The sequence below is a fragment of the Pteropus alecto genome, unplaced genomic scaffold, assembly GCF_000325575.1.
Source record: "Pteropus alecto unplaced genomic scaffold, ASM32557v1 scaffold170, whole genome shotgun sequence".
Taxonomy (NCBI): Eukaryota; Metazoa; Chordata; class Mammalia; order Chiroptera; family Pteropodidae; genus Pteropus; species Pteropus alecto.
Window position 1 is genome coordinate 597033 of NW_006429634.1, and position 18967 is coordinate 615999.

Consider the following 18967-nt stretch of genomic DNA (forward strand, 5'->3'; position numbering starts at 1 on the left):
TAGAAGGGGCGGTGTATGCAGGTGAGTGTGTTTGTATTTAAGGGGTCTGAATGAGTTTGAGGCTGTTATTCAAGAGGCAGCCCAGAGCTCACAGCCTTTCATTTGAAAAGCTGGGGATGAACTGCAGAGTGAGTGAGTGAGTGTGTGTGTGTGTGTGTGTGTGTGGCGGGGTGACGGGGAGGGAGAGAGAGGAGGGATGAGGAGGGAAGTGAGATGGTGATGGGGAGGAAAAGTGCTTAAATGATTTTTAAAGGTGGCAATTGTTGCTGCCTGCCATTTGGTTAGCAGCTCCTTCTGACATTTTACAGCTTTGCTGTGATCTGACAGGGTGTTTAGGTGGCTTTCTTTTTCCTGAATATGTGCAGCAGGAAGCTTCCTTATGCAGTGAGACAGTGCGGATTTCTAGACAGTCTTAGCCCTGGCTTGTGGAGTGCGTTTGAGGCCGTGTGTGTGTGTGTGTGTGTGTGTGTGTGTGTGTGTGTGTGCTGGCAGAAACTAGCAGATGTGGCTGTAGTGAAGAATCCGTTTAATCACTGGAGAGAGGGAAGCAAGGGATGCATCCAATTTGTTGCTTGCATGGTGATTACCGTTCTAAAGGTGAAATATAGTCATTATTAATTGGCAGAGTTTTAGTTTTTGTTTTCTGTGCCCTCAAAGATTCATGATTTGATCAAATTAAAAATCAGTATGATAGGAAAGCGTGGTTATTAGTGAAATGTTTGCACTCGAAATTTATAGGTACAAGTGTCTATAAACATTCTATTTCCTTATTTTCTTTCTGAATTTTTTGGAATATAATTGGAGGAGTTGAGAAAATTTTTTCTTTTGGTTGGAGATAAAGATATAGTTATATTTTGGAAGCTATTGTTAATTTACTTCTGTTCATAATGCAGTGGATTTGCCAGAGTTGTTTGCCATATAGCATATTGGGCATATAGTATATAACAAAGATGCATATGTATTTGTATTTATCAGTATTGAGAGAGGAAGTACATGCATAATTAATGCTTTCACTAATTATCTTTTACTTTTGAAAAATAAGGTTATGTGAGGAGGACCGGGGTGGGGGTGGGGTGTGATACATTGATTTAGATGCCTAGTATATTGTAGTGCCCTCTACCAGTAGATAAATGGCATGTGTCATTAGGAAAGCAGGTCCCCAGACTTCTCTCCTGAATTTTTGCATTAGCAAGAATGCATTTTCCAAAGTACTTTAGAATCAATTTATGTTGAGTAGGTTAATTTCTTTTAGTTGACTCTTGTTAGATTTTGTTAGATTTTGTCTTAAATCTATTGGAAGATTTGGTTTAAAATTTAGCAGTGTATCTCTTGGCTTTGCTCTAATTCCCTTATGTCCTCAGTTGACAGATCTTGAGTCACAGTGAAGCAACTCACTGGAGTGAGCATTGCTACATTTGGAGAGTCATATGCCATTTCGATGATTAGTACCACCCCCATCCCCATTTCTCATACCATTCTTACGCTTACTCATATTCCAATAAAATATAGCATATGGAAGAGAGAGGTTGATTCATTACTCCTTCCTCCAAATTTTCCATTTCTCGTATCGATAGCATTACTGGAGATCAGGTAATGAAACATGAGTTAATTCTTAATGAGAACTAGTAACTGCTGGCTTGTAAACCTTATTAACTGCTGTCGATGGTAGAATCTTGGTTTCTGAAACAATTTCTTTTCACAAATTAGTTTTACATTTTGGCTTGGTGGCTTCAGTCACTTAGTCCTAGTATTAAAAATGAGATGACAATGTGTCAGTCATCTTTCAATTCACTTAAATAAGACATTTGTTGAGGCCTCAGTTTATCCAGTTTGTGAATTATCTAGCCCCTTCTCTTTCAACCCTTCTCACTCATTTTCCTCCTCCTTTTTCTTGATTTTTGGTTGTCATAATGATCATGTAGACAACTGTCAGATCATGGAAAGAGGAGACACTTGTATCAGTAGATTAAGTTGCCTGTTAGCTGTGGTGAAAAATGTATTTATTGGGAGGAGGAATTTAAACACTTAAAATGAGACTTGAATTTGAATTTATCTCTGTGTCTCATGTCCATTCTTAGAAAATTGAGAGCTAATTGTACAGGACCTGGTGAATGATTGCTAATCCATTAATAATAAATCAGATGACATAGTCCTGGACTGCAGACCCATGAGTAGGGATTTTTGTAATTTTCCAAAATAACTCTTTGGCAATAGCTCTTCTTTTTAAAACCTCATACTTATTTAAGAATGTTGTTATCTTTAAATATGTCATTTGAACACCAGAATAGAGAACAAGAATGTGTTCTCTTTATGTGGTACAAGTTTTGTTGGTCTTGGAGTTTTTAAAAACTCTCTTGAGCACAAGAATCGCCAGTTTCTGGAGCCTCTAAGGCATGGAAGTGATTCCTGTGTAGGAAAGTAAAGTGATCTGGTGCTGTCTTAAACAACAACAACAAAACTATGACTTGCTCTAGGCCTAAAGATCTGGTTTCATTACCACCCCAAATCCTCAAGCTATTGTGACCTTTAGGGTAAATTTTTGGACTGATTTAAGTAGTGATAGAACAGACATACTGAAAATTCCAGATATGTCCATGTAACTACTTAATTGAGGCCAGGTCCCATTTTAGGGTAGACCCTCTCTGTGGGGCCTTACTAGTCCGAGGTTTAGTTTAGTCTTTAGCTCTGCAGTTTCGTATTTTATCATTGTGCTTGAAATAACTCCTTATCAACCTCTTCAGAGACTGGTTTAAATTAGACGCTATCTTATTTACCACGAAAGAATCTACCATTCTAATGACCTGAATGAATACTCGTGTCCACTATTGGGACACTCCTTTCTCAGTATCAAGGTTCGTAAGGAATTGAGACCTAAAGAATGAGAAGAGAATTAAAATGGAAGACATTTGATGGTCTCGAGGAATATTTACTTCAGACTATGAATCACCACATGGAATTCTGGAATCGGACAGAAATTTTGTAATAATTTTTTTCTTTTTCCTTCTGCTGTGTCCTATCTCTGAAATGATTCACCTTGAATCACCATTGCCTCTGTTCCAATTCCCATTATGTATTCTTAAATTTAAACTTACTTTTTGAAAAAAGTAGCACTTACATATGGTTCAAAATTCAAAAGGTTCAAAAGGGAATGTGTACAGTGAAAAGTTGTTTTCCTGTCTCTGATCCTTTAGCCACCATTTTCCCTTCCAGAAAGTAACCACTGTCAGCAATTTCTTATGTGGCTTTTATTTGCATAGACAAACAACTACATTTAAATATATTTCTTTGCAGTGCTTTCGTGCAAACATTTGCATAATACCCACAATGCATGACATCTTGCATTTTTCAATCAATAGTATAACATGGAGAACAGGAAGATTCTCTCTTCCGGCACAGTAAGGAGCTTCTTCATTCTTTAAGGGTATTTCCTAAGGCTATTCCTAGGCTATTTTATTTAAGTTGAAAGATATGCTTAAGTGATTTGGAAACATCTGCTCTCATCGAAGGCATCTTAGGAAGTGTTTCGGGCCCATCCACAGCACATAGTAGCCCATTCTTCGGGTGGCAAAGAAGCAGAGTAGTGGAAGGATCTGTAGACCTGATGTTGAAAAATCCAGTTAAACTCCTTTACTGTGCTTATTTTAGCTCTGTGACCTTCAGCACGCCCCCTAACGTTCTCAGTTTAATTTTCCTCATTTGAAAAATGAAAATGTCTCATAAACTAAAGTGTTAACACAAAAGTAAGCATTATTATTACCATTGCTGATCTTTTTTAATCTTGATTTTATTCATTTCACTTCCTGACTTTATTCCCTTAAATACTCTGGTTACTGGAAACCACAGTTAGAATGACTCACCCCATAATTCCCCAGTCTTTAAGCCAAACCATTTCCTATCTATGGGGGTTCTGGCATTTTTGCAGATGCACTTTATGGTTTTCTTGAGGATTATCTCTGGATGTTTCCTGACTCTTCAAACTTGTATGAAAGATTAGATGAGGGAGTCTTTGTATAGAAACCTTCTAATGGTAGTCCTAAATTTTAACTCTGGTAAATTAATCTCTAGCTTTGCATTTGTTTTCTGTTGATAAATCAACAGAAATTTTGTTAAACATCATTTCTTAGAACATGAACTTTCCTATCAATTTTTAAATATTTTAGCTATATCTGTGGCACCTTTTGAGAGGTTAAGAAAATTCCATCAGATCTAGACAACAGAAAGCGTTTTGCTTCCATCTCTAGTCCAACACCGTTCTCCAGCCAAGAACAAAAAATTTCCAGGTCTTTACAGTTAATGCATTTTAACTATGACGGTCGTGGTTACCTTGACACAGTTTTACTGAAAGGAATTTATCAAAGTCTCTATTAGATTGTCTTTTAATATCAACTTGTTAAACCTGGGAGATACTTTGCTATTTGTTTTTCTTGTACTTTAAATATTCCATGGCAGTGTGATGGAGTGTACAAAATGCCATAACTTTTAGGGGAAACTCTTTGTGAGCCTGAAATCCCACATTACATGTTTTTATTCAGAAAATATTTCTTAAACACCTACTTTGTGTCACACACTGTACCAGGATATGAAGATTAAAAAGTAGGGTCTTTGGTTTCAAAGACTTTACAGTCCAATGGGGGAAGCAGATGTGTAAACAGATAAATGATGCAATGTAGTAATTAGCATTATGGCGTTGTGTACAGGCCCAAATGAAAGCATTGAAGAAAGCAAACAAGTCTACCTCAGGAAGTTGTGGTTTCAAAGAGACAAGTAGGCTGTGTCTTGAATGATAAACATGACTTTGCCAGGTGAATTTAGGGGACTTTGCATTCTGGGCAGAAGGAACTGTGTAAAGGCTGCCATGGGTAATATATTGTGGGGCAGAGAGGTTGGATTCTTTAGTATATTTTGCCTTCATGCTGGGGAGTGGCTAGGGATGGCCATAAGGTTAAAATCCTAGCTCTGTAGTTGACTTGCTGTGTGATATTGAGATTATAAATATGATTTAGTCTCCCTGTTGTGTAAGAAGCCGATAATATTGGAAATCCACCTTCTACTTAAATGGAATCATAAGCGTCATAGATATGAAACATTTTCTAATTGCTGAGTAGTAAGAAAGGTCTGAGTATTATGCCCACAAGATCTCCATGGAAATGTACCTTCACGAGTACATTAAATTATCTTAGAAAAGTCCAGTGAAATGGCAGCAATAGATGTTATGTCATTTCCAAAGTTAATGACACTGATTTTGAGGCTGAATGTGCTTTTATACTCAAGCAGTCTATGAGTACTGAATATTTGAAGTGTGCTCATGGTTACTCAGTGCTTAGGATGTAGAAACAGGTAGCTGCAGCCTGATCTCTCAGTACACTTTTCAGCAAATCCATTGCATTCAAATAAATCAGAAAACTACTTTCTGCATTTTTCATCTGATGTCATTGTGGTATGTAGGTGGCAGCTTTCTTGGGCACAGTTGTCTTTATAACTGTTCACCACATGACTCATTGTCTGTTTCTATTATTCTGCCTGAAATTTTCATCTTGGAATTATGTCATGCAATTGGTGACCGCAACACTTTACTCATTATGTACATTGCAGCTGGCTTTGTATGTTGTGTTGATGGAATCTACCTGTGCCATAGACAAGGGATAAAGTGACTTATTAAATGGACTCAGGCTCAATTCCTCCAAATGATATCCCTGGTGAAAAGATGCCAAGCAAGAATCTGCATAAAACACACATACAATTTGCATTCAAAGCATACAGTGCCTAACTTTTGTTATTGTGTCTGCTTAAATCCTTATCACAGTTGTACTTCTGTTTGAGCACAAGTGGCCAGTTTAAGTAGATACTAACTTTGAAGAAGTTCTGTATTGGCCTCTGGAATGTGACAGTTCAGCATACCACATTGAAAAGGTAGGAACCAAGTCTGTGTAGAGTAGAACACCTTAAAGTGAATTCACTTTTGCCAGATTACTTTTTTGTTAAAGAAATATTCCTATATTGCTTAACTTTTTAAAATTGTAATTTGCCACAGTTACATGTCCACTAGAATGTAAGCTCCATGAGGGCAGGGGTTTTGTGCCTGTTTGTTCACTACAGTATTCTCAGCACCTAGAACAGGGCTTGGCACAGATCAGGCTCTCAATAATGTTCGTTTGAATGAATGAATTGATTTTGTCATCTATAAATCCTTTGTTTCTTATTAGAAGGAATTTTTTTATAGGTTTTCTGAATATTTGTTTAATTCTTAGGAAAGCTAAATTTTAAAATGTATTTTAAAGTCAGGGACCCATCACAGAAATAGAAACCACTGTAGGTGATACAGGCAGAGGGAATTTAATATACAGAGTAGGTTACATAGATGATGTAAAAGTTGAGAAGGTAAATGGGCTAGTGAGGCAACTCAGAGATTAGCAACACCTGGGAGCTACTGTACTCATAAGGAAATTAGAAGGTGCTAGTGTCACCAAAGGCCTGAAGCCTGAGCTATCTGATGTAAGATAGAAGCATGGAAAGAAGAGCTCTTTGGTGGCAGCTGTAACTCAGACTTAGTAAGAGAGAGAGCATTAACCCTGGCTCCCCTGCCCGCTTCCTCCTGCATCTTATCGGTACCTCCCATTCATGGAACTTACCCAGAAATCTATTGGCAAGGGAACCTGGGAGATGTAGTTCCCTGTGATAGAGTGGAGCAGGGGTAGGATCCAAGTGGAAACTGGCAAAAGCACTTAAAAATATTTCCAAGATGTAATTCTTTCTCCTTATTAGTAAATAGTTGAGTTATTTTGGAGAAGAAATAAAAAGGGTTTTCAGGCAGATACAACCTTATGTGCTTCTAAAGGATCTTAACCGTTGCTGAAACAATAATTAGTCCCAGGAAGTAATGTAACAACTCATTCATTGCCTATATAATTAAGATGTGTGACTAGGAAAACTGGCTTCTGTTGAATCTGTATTTGACTGTTGGTCTCTGCCAGAAGCAGTTCATCATTTGGTTACTCAGAAAATAGGTTCCCACCCTGTCAAATCTGGGAGGCCTTAGGTAGGATGTATATATACACTGAGCTTGTCCAGTCTACAGCTTGGAAGACTTGGGTCAGCAACACAAATGTACAAAGAGTTTTGAGAATTAAAGCTTTAAAACATGGTACAGATTAGTTTTTTCTTTGATAGTTAAGGTAATTGTGGTGGAGCTAATTCTCCTTGTGCCATATATCATTTTAACTAGTCTTATTGGTTTGTCTGTCCCTCCCCAACTTCAGGTAGGTTAGACTGGGGGAGGAAGGTGAGATCACTGGATCTACTTTTTTCTATACTGGACCTGAAAAGTATTTAAATGGAACACTGCTGCTGCTCCATTTAAAGGCAAAGCTTCCTAAATTATTGTTACTAATTTTCTTCTTGATTATAAAGTGTTTAATGAGTTACATGATACAAGTTCAGCACTTTCTAGAAGTGCTTTTTTTGTCAATCAGGTCACCTGCCTTTGGGCCCCTGCTCCATTAATGGAATTGGTGGAAGTAGGCCAGCAAAGGTTTTCACTGGAGTGTGAGTATATTTGTTTTTAGGCTTTTATTTCTTGCAGAGGCCACAGATAACGGACCTCATTGTTTCAGTAAAGTTACTAACTGTAAAAATTGCATAGGTTTTACTGTTTTTCTCTTTTCTCCAAAAATTAATTTCCTCTTGACAGGCATTACTTTAATTCCAGATGTAAGTAAAATGTAATTTGGTATTTTAAAAAGCATATCAGAGTGCTTTCCAGAATACCGGGTTTTTTTCAGCCAGCCCATTTCAACTTAAGAGGTACATTTATGCATTTTTGAAGCCTCGTGTTTAATAAGTACATTATTTCACTATTGTATTTGACTCCTCCGTTTTCCAAACTTTCTCCTTCCCTACCCTACTTTTCTGGATCCCGTATTTCCCCACAGGCTTTGTGGATGCTGGTCCATTGATGGCTGCACTGCAGGTCTCTCCCCAGTGGAAAACCACAGAAATGAGCCAAATCTGCCTTCAGCTGTGGCCATCCATCAGCGTAAGGTTGCCCTGGTGGTTGTCTTCAGTTTGTTCAACATCCCTTTCACCCCACCTCCTTCCTGTGTGGCTGAAACTTGCCCTGGAATCCCACCTTTGTAACATATCACTAGGTAGTAACAGGATTTTATTATTGCTGTTACTTTTCATTTTCAAGTAATGTTAGTTTTCTAACCATCTTTGTTGACCACAGCCCTCTTCCCCCCCGCCGCCCCCTCCGTTTGTATATTTTGTATGGGTATTCTGGTTTGCTTTTAAGTACATGTAGATTATGGCTTATTTAGAAAGTACCGGATTTCATAAGCCCACTTGAAGAATGCTTCGTTGTTGTTGTTGTTTCTACTTTTCATTTTCAAATAATGTTAGTTTTCTAACCATCTTTGTTGACTGCAGCCCTCTTCCCCCCCTCCGCCCCCTCCGTTTGTATATTTTGTATGGGTATTCTGGTTTGCTTTTAAGTACATGTAGATTATGGCTTATTTAGAAAGTACCGGATTTCATAAGCCCACTTGAAGAATGCTTCGTTGTTGTTGTTGTTTTAACTTCAAGTCATTGCTTTCAAAACGAAATTTCTTACTCCAAAGCAGTGAAAACTGGATTCCTCAGGTTTCACCTCATTTCTCCTCACCCAAAACACAAATGTGCAGCATTCTCATTTTATGAAAATAGTAAGCAAATAAAGGTGGAAGAGAGACCTACTTTCAGCTGTAGCTGATAAGCCTGTCCTACCTAGTATAATGATTTGAGAGACTTGAACACCTTTTCTTTTCCTTTTTTCGAATAGCCATGTAGTCTTTTTGCACCAGCTGCTAGTGATGGAAAGACCATAAATCTCCAAGCCTATACCACAGAGCTTACATCTTTAGATGTGGGTTTACGTATTAATCCTACAATGTTACTTCCTGAAGTACACACGAAGTAAATTTTGTTAACTTCTTCCTCTTTTCTTGTCTCACTGGAAGTCCCCAATGTGTGGATTTAGAAATAAGTTCTCTAGTGTTTCAAATCTCAAGTTAAAGATCGTCTTAATATTGTTTAGCTGGTTTTTCTTGTTCTTATGCCTTCAAAAAATGATTTCCTATGGAATTTTCCTTGTGAGCTGGGGACATCTTAGGCTGCAGTATAAAGCTTGTAGGGGAAGAGGGGGCATTGCTGTCTTTATCTTGTTGATACTTTACCACTAGGGTTAAAGCTGACACAAGCCTTCCGATGAGAAATAGGAAGGAAACTCCCTGTTCTTACCATGATGTTTTTGTTCAAAATAGCTGTAAACAGCAGTGCTAATGGAAATCAATTTAAGTGTGACAGCTGATTTGAGAAAGAAACAAAAGATTCAGGCTCTTCTGCTATGTTGAAAACCTTTTTACTGAAAGAATGGCTGTGGGACTGGGAACTGTGTTTCTCTGAGGGTAGGCACGTGGAGTTTGGTTAGAGAAACTGTTTCAGACCTAGGAGAATTTTGAGGAAAGGTCTTTCCTGTAGATATGAATGCTATAATAACTTTCTCAGTTTGTATGTGAGAGAAAGAAAGTGTCATTAAAAGCAGCGCTGGAATCAGGAAGACTCTAGATCAGCTCCTCTGAGCATTTTGACTTGGTTCTAAGCCTAGTCTGTGAACAGAAGCAGCCTGACATAAGTGACTCAAATGAAGGGTCCATATTGTGGGCAGAGTGTAAAAATAGGGCTCACTTTCATTAGACTTATGTATTTACAGAGGAACAGAAGCAGCGTGACATAAGTGACTCAAATCAAGGGTCCATATTGTGGGCAGAGAGTAAAAATAGGGCTCAGTTTCATTAGACTTATGTATTTACAGGGGAAAAAAGATTTGTAACCATAGGAACAGACTCCCAGACTAGTTGTTTTTTGTCTCGAGGGACTGGGGGTGGGGGGCAGGAGAGTTCTTGTGCTTATTAGCTAAACATTAAATGTGATTTCTTAAAAAGCAAAAGCTTTATTTTTTCTGATGAAGGTTATTCATATTTGATAAAAACCGTTGGGAAGAATGAAGTATGATGCAGACGATATTGCCCATAATCCATATCACCTATTTTTTTACTTGAATTTATACTATAATAATTTTATATCTTTATTGTTTTGCTTAAAATTTATCATAAGCATTTTTCATGACATTAAAAACATTTAAATAGCTTTACTGTAGTTCATCATTTGAATAGGTTATTACTTAACTCTTGCCCAATCGTTGGACATTTTGGTTTTTAGTTTTTCAGTATTATAAGTAATGGTACAATGTAAATTTTTGTGTTGCTGTTAGACTGGTGGATGTTCAGAGTTGAGTATTCATGGGGTCCTCTAATTGTAAAAAGTTGTCAAGGAGTCCTCTGGGATGAGCCCATGTAGAGATGGCCTTGTTGTGGGGACTGTCATTCCGAAGTGCTTCACCGCAGTAGACATCTGTTAAGACAAGGAATGGAGAGCTGGAAGAATCCTGGCTTGAACAGCTTTATGGCACATGGTGGAAGCAAGATGGGCCAAGATATATTCTTGTATCACATGCACAGTCTTCCACATTATACACTTGATATGTGGAAATATTGTACTATTGATCAGCATCTTATATTGTTCATACAGGCCTCCTACACTTAAATTCAGTTCCCTGGAAAGGTGGATTAGAGGTCCTCCATTGGTAGGAAGGGGATGATACCTACTGCATTTTTTCAAGGGCTTTTCTTAGACTGTAAATTCCATGAAGACAGGGATTGTCCCATTTATATCTGCAGACCAAATCCACAGTGTCTGGCACATAGTGTCTAATGTTTCCATCATAAACACTATTACTCTATTAATGTGTGTTTAGCTCATATGCTTTTTTTGTTTCTTTTTTGAAAGTCACCTTCATACCATTAAATCAGATATTTGAAGATCTGTGACAGTTCAAGAAGCCGAGCAGGTGAATCTCATGGTTGCTTGGTGGCAATTGCTTCTTTGTGCTATTTCTTTTGTGTGCTTCTGGCATCTGTGCTGCATTGAAAACTGGAGCCATTCACGAAGCTAGTACTCTGCCCTCTCAGTAGGTTTTAGTGTGACACATCAACTTGGGGAACATGTAGCATGGGGTTTGAAACAGGAGGCTGAAATAGCAGTCCCTTTTAGCCTTTTTGTGGGATGAGAGTAAATATTTAGACACTGTTCTCAGGTGCCATAGAAATTAATAATAACCTTGCAGCAGCTTTAGAAGCTTTCCTTGTTCCCACTGGAACAGGTTTAATTTCAAGAACCTTGCTTTGGCTCTTTTGAAGCTGTGATTTTTTTCCTAGAGACCTGTCCTGGGTTTACCTACATAATGTTCTCTTTGTGGGATCTTTTCTGTTCACATGGCTAGCATCTTTGCCCCGCCCCCTTGCACCACACTTTCTGACCTGGATCTCATTATACCCAATTTTGAAACACCTAGGTTTTGAAATACTGTACTGTGTGTTTTCATTTTGAAAGGGCAAATCGCCACCTTTCTCTCTCTCCCCTTAAGCCGGGGCTGTTTTGATGACTAACATTCAACATGCCACTGGACTGACCATCTGTACTTTGATCCCAGAATTCATTTCTGTTCTGCTGTTTGTTTAGAAATGAAAGTTCTCTAGCTTGTTTGGATATGGTTGTGATTCAATTAACCTGGCACTGCTTTTCCGAATGTTTGCCGCTTGTCGGGGCTCCTCTGATGTGTTAGGCAAGCTGCTGCAAAACATTGTGCTTGGCCACTGGTTCTTGAGCTGTATTGTGTCACACTCCTCCACTTCTGCGCTTCCTTGGAGGAAGAGGAATGTCGATGGGAAGTGGTGTGAATAAGCCTTCACGCACACTCTCAGGTGTCGGGCTTCTCAGCAAGAGAGTGAACTGTATGTTGTAATAGAAAAGAACACTTAAGGAGCAGGACGTCAATTTAGAGACCATTATTGAGCATCTACTATGTATAACACACATTGTGGGTGTTTAGAGATGATTCCAATTTCAGTCCAGCTGATAATTTCTATGAACTTGGGTAAATGACCTGACCTCCATGGGCCTTTATTTCTCCAATGTGCTTGAACTAGGTAATCCTTAAGGTTCTTTTTAATTTTGGAATTCTAGTGCTCTAAATTGCTTGTTACAGAACAAGATAAGAGGCTTTTCCACAGAATTGACATAATCTTATATCTCGCATGCTCCCAACTAAATGACTTAAAAATGGTTCCTGTAGAATAGGTATTCCCAACCTCTGCACTCTTGACATTTTGGCTACTTCTCTGTTGTGGGGTTGTCCTATGCATTGCAGGATGTTTAGCAGCATCCCTGGTCTCTGCCCACTAGATGCCAGTAGCACGCCCCACCCACCACCTGTGAGTTGTGATAACTAAAAATGTCTCCAGACATTGATATTGCCCCTTGGGAAAATTGCTTCAGTCGAAAACCACTGTTCTAGAGGGAAGAAAGTGGTACTGTTTGAATGTGGGCTATTTTTAATATGCATTTCATATTGTTTCTCTTCTGCTTATTACCTGGCCTAGGGTTGGAGGATGAAGTCTCATTGGTCAATGGCCATATCACCCTTCTTTTAGTAGCTTCTTTTAAAGATATGCATACCATAAGTGGTCAGGCTCACTTTGCATCTTTAGTACTTTTTTCAGAGTAGGAGTAGATACTGGTTGTCACAAAGAGGAAGTTAAGACTTTAACTTGAAATAAAGCTAAAAATGTAAAGTGCTAAATGTCCCCAAGGAGTGAAGAAAGTGACTTCTAGCGAACCAAGTTAGTGCCTGTTATCTGAAGTGAGGTCACGAGTGATGGGAAATTAGTTCAATTATAATGTCAAGTTTTGAAATATCAGATCTACCTGGCAGACTTTGTAACAGCTGCCTAGCTGTTAGCAATCCCTCCCTACCCACCTCCTCCTCCAGCCTGCTGTTAACCATTGACATGATGATTGAAATGCATTAGCTCTCTTATGAGATCTAATTTTATACTTGTTATGTTTGCTGTAAAATTGTCAGTTTTAGGGTAGGTAACTTTGCATTTGCCCCACTTCCATCTTTGATTCATCTCGTTTAAATCCACATTCTCGACTGAGTTGGGTGCAAAATGATGCTGTGTGCTGATTGGGTAGAGCGCGTTCTGTGAACATCCTTGCTGGAACATTCCGGGACCCCAACACCGTGATGAAGCTGACACTTGAACCTGTGTCAGTCCCTGTCCCTCGGTCCTGGCAAGCTCTGGGTTCCATTCCAGCTGAGTCTTTGCTGGAGTAATTGGCCACATGGAGCTGTTGAACCAAACAATTGTTTGTACTGAGATAGTCTCCCTGTTTAGCTCCTAATGAAATAATCTCCTTCCTGCCCCCGGTGAAAGCAGCTATTTTTTATTTCCTCCCTCCCCTTTTCAGATAAGCCATGTCTCAGCCACCACTCTTCTAGCTTATTCATAAATGCTTTAAGTGGGGTCTTTGTGCAGAGGAAATTGGCTAAAGCCAAAATATCACAGGCTAACTGGAGACAAGGAACATTGAGGACACCCTTTTCCCAACTTTCTATGTAAGATGTTTAATTACCTTTGTATTATTTTCTGAGTAATAAGCAATTTGTACCTCAAGTCCCCATAAAAAAAATACAGTAGGTTTTTAAAAGTATGCTCACTTAGGCAGTTGTTACCCAAGGGAGCTCAGAAAAATAAATGAAAACAAAATAAAACCCAATAACAGAACAACAAACAAAAGATGAGTGCCACAGGAGAACAACAGAGTACTGTGGGAGTCAAAAAGAGAAAAGTCTTGATGGGAAAAGTGGATGGAGCAAGATTTGCAGAAAATGATGTTTTGCAAATGGAAATAATAGCCCCTGTAAAGCTATTCGTCAGAGATCTTAAGTTGATCTGGAAAGTTATAAGTAGTCCAGTTTTCCTTATTGGTGTAAACGGAGAACCTCCAAAATGTAACTTGAGGAGGGAGAATCCTCAAGTAGAGATGAAGTTTCCCAGGTGGTCCTGCTTCTCTCCCCCACTTTGGGTTGCTTCTTCTGTATCATTGATGCTTTCATTATATTACTTCCTCTGCTCTAAAGCTCTGCTTCATATATAGACACAAATCACTTCCTTTGACTTTTTTTCCCCCTTAGCCCTGTTAAAGACTGTTTAGAACTTTGAGTACAAGGGGGAAACAAAAAAGGGAATTGGTCACAAAATAAACAAAACTAAAAAATAGTCACCCTTTTAAGGTTTACTTGCTGATCCTACCTTGGCTTGTTCCCAGTGCCTGTCCCGCGTCACAGTCCTGAGATCTCTGTGCCTTAGCTTTATAGGATCAGTGTATATTCTTAATTACCTTGCTTGATCTCTTTTTTCTCAGGCCTTATATGTGTAAGGTGCTGTCTAAGGTCCAACCTCCCAGGATTTACTCTCTAGAGAACTTGACCTAGAAGTAAAAACCAAACTAGCCTTCCTGTGCTGCTGTTCACTTAGGGCTCTTTTATTCGTTTCTCAGTAGGTAGGCACCCAGGCCCCTTCCTGAGGTTGCTGGCATAATAAGAGACATCATCCTCCAGGAGGAACTCAAGATTCTCCAGACAGAATGGGGCCACTTGGAGGTCCAGGAATATGTACTACAACTTTTACAATGGTCTTGTGGGAGCATGTATTTAACAAGAAACGAATAATTGCAAGATGTCAATTCCCCTAATTTGACCTATGAATTTAGGGCTAAACTAATAAAAATATGACTAAGTCTGGCTAGGGGTGTTGTTGCTGGTTAGTTTTTATTTATTTTAAATTATTTTTAAAACCAATCAAAATTTATTGAGATACATATTAAGTTACTTTAATAGACTTTTAATAACACTCATTGCACTTCTTATATTTCACATGTCTCCTGTTGGTCATGTCAAACTTCAATGAATAGTGGATCTTTATTTCAGTCAAAGTATAATAGTTACATTGTCTAATTCTAGAGAGTCCAATGAAATAGAAATAGTATACCCCTAAGCATTATACTGAATACTATCTTAGGAATTATAATAAAAGCAAATGTAGCATCAGCTAAATAATAGTCAATAAGTAAAAACAGATAAATCAAAATTACTTTTAAAGAGCGAAAACAAGCAAACGTTTTCCTGTAATTGTGGATGTTCCGGGGGCTGCTGCTGATGGAAGCTTAATCAAACCTGAATGTGACCCCAGGGTCCCTTGGCTCTCACAGTTTAACCCTCCTCGTTCCCTGGGAACCTGAAGGAGAGGGGTGCACCCACCCTCTCAGGTCTCTGCTTATTGAATAGCAGGGGCAAAGGAGCCATTTGGGGAAATCTGGAATTTAAACTCTATTTTTGGCCAATTTTTATCTGCCATGACCATTTTCTTAGCTCATTGAGCTTTCTCTCAATTGACAGAGATGCCAGCCAACTTTGTTGAGCTTTTTTTCTCATGGGATATACTCCATCTCTGATAGAAGGAAATATTTCTTTTCAATTCTCTCTCTAGGCTTTCGGCCATAGGAGTTGTTTCTGGTGTATATTGTTGATGTTTTTGTATACTTTGCGAAGTTTCTTCTTTATTGTTAAGAAGTAAATTCCCTCCTTGATCAATTCTCTGTAAAGTTGCATTGCATGCTCTTAATGTAGTTCAGTCAGTATTTGTGGACAGTGTCTCTTTTTGAGAAAAGGAAACAACATTCTTGCAAGATGGACCGGATAGGAAAGGACTTCTCTCGCAGAGCGTTCTGAGAGCAGAGGTGGATTGAGTAAGTCTTATTTTGGTCTCCTGGTTCCTGAAAATGTTTGTACTTACAGAAGTTCAAGGTTAACTGCTTATTGTTTTTGTTTTGTTTGAATAAGGGACTAGGTGAATTCTCTTTTGTATAGATGAAAATAGGCTGGTAAACATACATACCTCTCAGCCCTACTTAATTTCTCCAAGATGGCAATGGTGTTTCTGTGTATTCTTTGTAATGAATCCGGCCGGAGGGAACTGAGTGAAACTAAGTAACTGGCATTAGAATGATTCTTTTTTTCTTTTCTTTTTCTTTTTTTTTACTTATTTTTAAAACAAATATTTCTTCTTCACTTGAACTTCTTCACTTGAACATGTTAGAGTTAATGACAGACCAAGTCAAAGAGAATTAACCTCTGTTTTTAAATCAGAGTTTGTTGATTTAGATTTTTCCTTATGTATCTGTCACATTTAAACCGGTTTTCAGTGCCAGTCACAGGCTTCATGAACTGAATTTGATTCAGATTTTTAGGTTCATCAAGTCCTAACATTTCATAAATTGATTTTCTCATGTTGCATTTTCAGAACCATTGACAGTCAAATAGGAAGGGACCTAAAAATCACCTACAAATCAGCTAGAAGAACTGCAGTAGTAGAAGGGATCTTAAGGCTCATGGTTTGCCCACCCACTGTGCAGGGATCATTTCTCTACCATCCCTGAGAGCTGATCATCCAGCCTCTGCATGAATACCTGCACTTACTGGGCTTCTACGAGTTCTGGATGTGCTGTATTTGTTTTCACACAGCCTTAATTGTTAGAAGATTCTTCCCCAGAGTGCGCTAAAATCAGCTTCACTCATTGATGCTAGTTCTGTCTTTGGAGCCTCACCAGAGTAACCTAATCCCTTTTCTGTGTGATTGTTTCACCTTTAAGGTGTTTGAAAACTCATCTTTCATTTTCCAAAACAAGAAAAAATTGTATGCTTTTATCTTGCTGAAGAATTCATTTAACAAATATTTATTTTGTATATACTATTTGTAAGCACTGTGCTGAGTGTTTGGGATAAATGATGAAGGGGCATGGTCCTTGCCTCCTAGACCTCACAGTCTACTTAGAGCAAGAGAGACCTGTAAGCAACTAACTATAATGAGATATTGAGTATTAATAGAGCAAAGCATACATGGGCTATTAGCCGTAGAGAAGGTCAAGATTTATTCCATTGGCGGGCCTCAGAGAAGAGGTGACAGTGGAATAGATTTTGAAGTTTGTCAAGCAAGTAATTGGGGGAGAATGCCATTCCGGGTAAGAAGAAGAGTGTGAGTGCAAAGTGGTGTGAGTGCACGGCATATTTCAGAGTGATGGCTTGCTCAGCATGTGCAAGGCACAGGCCCTTAAAGGGTTTTATAATGTCCTGTTAAAGAGTATCAACTTATCCTGTAGCCAGTGAGGAGCCATGGACAGTGGTGTGTTGTTTGTAAAATACCTTTACTGTTTTTTTCCCTCATTACAAAAGCAGTACAAGTTAATTGCAAACGATTCAGAGTATATAAAAATATAGAAACTAAAATAGGTATTTCATAACCCTACTACCCAGAAATAATAGTTTTTAATATTTTACATATATCATTCTAGACATTCTTCTGTGCACACATATACATTTATTCACATTCTTGAACAAAAATTGAATTATTCTGTGTGTACTGTTTTAAAACTAGATTTTAAAATTAAAATAACCTTTCTCTTTCTTCTTTTCTTCCTCCCTCACATTTTTCTTTCTTTTTTTTTTTTCTTTTCTTTTCTTTTGCATCAGAATTACTCGACAGATTGTTAAAACAGATTGCTGGGCCTCACCGCTAGAGTTTCTGACTCAGTAGGACTGGAGTAGAGCCTGGGGAATTTGAATTTCCAAATTAATATGTAGAGATTTCTTTATTAAATAGAGAGCTACAAAATTTTTCCTCCATTGTGTAGTAATACTATAATTCCTTTATGTAATCCGTTGATGTTTCTAATTTTTATTAGAACATTCTTAATATATTAATGAACATTCTTAGTATATTTCTTTGCATACTTGACCTGTTGTTTCCCCGATGAATTCTTACAAGTGGTGAGAGGGGGAATCAAAGGCTTACTTACTTTTAATTAATTTTTAATTAAAAATTTGCCTCACTGCTATGTGTGAGGAACTATGCTATGCCCTGGGAATATAACAGTGAGTATTGCAAATCTACTCTCTGCTCTTGTGGCACTTACAGTTTAGTGGGAAAGACATGTTAAACAATCAGACAAATAAATATATGATAAAACGTGGTACAACTTAGAAAAAGCAAAGGGTAAATGAAAGTTTACAATCTTTAAAAGGTCTTTATCTTTTAGAGATATATACCAAAGTACATACGGAAGAAATAGCATGATATTTGGGGTTTGCTTCAAAATATTCCACAGTTGGAGGTGAGGGAAGGTGGTGGGAGTATAGCTGAAACAAGATTGGCCAGATGTTGATAATGGCTGAAGCTGGTGGTTAATTATGCTCTACTTTTATATGTTTGAAATTATCCATAATCAAACGTAAAGATGGAAAGAGAGATTATAATCTGGTCTACACTGGGGGGCCAAGGAAAGGCTCCTTTTAGGAAGAAACTTTTCAGCTGAGACCTTTGTGATGTATAGGAGTTGACCAGGCTACAAGTGGTGGATGGCAGTTGGGAAAGAGCTTTTTAGGTAGTGGGAACAGCATGTACAAAGGCCAAAAGCCTTAAGTAAAGAAAATGTTTTCAGGAAATGAAAGAAGACTGGTATCATCGGAGTTGAGGGCTGGGGAGGTAGGCATGGGCCAGATTGTATAAGATCGTGGAGACCATGTTAAGGATTTTATGCTTTAATCCAACAGTGATAGAAGGAAGCCTTCCATAGAAGGGTTTTAAGCAGCCTCGTGAAGGCGATGTTCGCTTCGTTAAGACCTCAAGCTGACTGTTTTGTGGAGAATGGTTTTGGTTGGAGTTGGAAGAGAAGGAAATATAAAAGTGGAGAGACATTAGGAGATTATTGCACTAATCTAAGAGATCTGGTGGTTTTGGATTAGAGAAATAGTGTTGCAGATGGAGAGAAGAGATACTGATTTGTGAGATATTTTGGTCTTGGTGATGGTATAGATATGAGAGTTGAAGGAGAGAGGTATCAAAGATGTTTAAATTTCTGAATGATGCATGTGAGTGGTCAGCGGTGTAACCGACTAAGGGGGAGAACAAATGGA

At 38.3% G+C, this 18967-nt stretch overlaps 1 protein-coding gene across 1 annotated transcript in view; it reads left to right on the forward strand.

The window, feature by feature from the left end:
• The window catches only part of SMAP2 (small ArfGAP2), a 39323-nt gene that overhangs the window by 772 nt on the left and 19584 nt on the right, over positions 1-18967 (forward strand). The gene's annotated exons all lie outside the window — the stretch shown is intronic.